The sequence below is a fragment of the Chelonoidis abingdonii genome, chromosome 1, assembly GCF_003597395.2.
Source record: "Chelonoidis abingdonii isolate Lonesome George chromosome 1, CheloAbing_2.0, whole genome shotgun sequence".
NCBI lineage: Eukaryota > Metazoa > Chordata > Testudines > Testudinidae > Chelonoidis > Chelonoidis abingdonii.
The window spans coordinates 317,282,135-317,283,490 of NC_133769.1; positions in this window are offsets into that span (position 1 = coordinate 317,282,135).

The window sequence follows — 1,356 nt, forward strand, 5'->3', positions numbered from 1 at the left end:
TTAGGAAGGCCAAAAAAGAATTTGAAGAACAGCTAGCCAAAGTCTCAAAAAGTAATAGCAATGATTTTTTAAGTACAACAACCAGTGAGGTCACTGGACAATTGAGATACTAAAGGATGATAAGGCCATTGCAGAGAAACTAAATGAATTCTTTGCATCAGTCAAGGCTGATTTCCCTACTCTGGCACTTCAAGTGCAGAAGGTAGGGGCCTGCAAGGATTTAAAAAATGAATACTAGCCACTCCAGGATGGTATTAATCTTCCAAGGTCACAGCTTTTCTCTGACCTTAGATGGGTAGAATCATAGATTGGGGTTGGAAGGGACCTCAGGAGATCATCTAGTCCAACCCCCTGCTCAATGCAGGACCAATCCCCACATGGCCCCCTCAAGGATTGATCTTGCAACCCTGGGTATAGCAGGCCAATGGTCAAACCACTGAGCTATCCCTCCCCCACCACCTAAGTGCAATTGTCCACCCTTTTGAGAACCCAGAAAGGAACACTTGGGAATTCCATCCTATGGGGTACCCTCAAGCCCTTTCACACACACCCTCTGGGGAAGAGCTGAGGGAAAAAAAACAAAGGAAATCAGCTGTCGTCATCAGCTAATTAAACAACATATGCACAAACCTCTTAGGGACACAAAAATTCAATCCTGTTTTTAAAAAAGGTAAATTTTATTAAAAACAAAAAGAAAGGATATACATTTGGAACTTAGGCTTTTTGCTAGATTTTAAAAGAAACAATTACAAACATTAAGCATCAAGATACCTCTTTTGAAATTTAACTTAGAGGTTATAAGCAAAAGAAAAGCATTTGGGGTTAGCACAGAGGAGTTCACAAGCCAATAAAAGAAATAACCCTAATCACATTTTTTTAGACATTCCCTGATTTACTTACATATCTGGGGTTTTAGATAAGTAGGTTTGAATTGATGGTTTTTCATACCTGGTTTTAAAGCTGCTTACAGTATTGTTGTTCTGTGTCTCCACTCTCCAGAGAACAAACACAATGGGAAAGCTTTTTTCCCCCAATTTTGAAAAGTTCTAGCCCTTCCATTGGCCCTTTTGGTCAGGTGCCCACTCCCTTTCCTTTACTTGGGGGACTTTTTTAGCCCTTTACAGGTAAAGCAAGCAGAGAACAGCCACCAAGAGGGACTTTATCGCTAACTGGCTGGCTGGGTGTCCATAAAAGGGAGCTACCATCCCCCTCGCTTCATTTATCACAGCATTAGTCTTCACAGCTCAGGATGTGATGGAGATTCCCAAACCTGAGCCATTATTTTTAGGTGACAAATCTGAGGAACTGTCCCAACTTGAGGTGTAATTTGAGGAGGTTTTGGAACTAATTGATAAA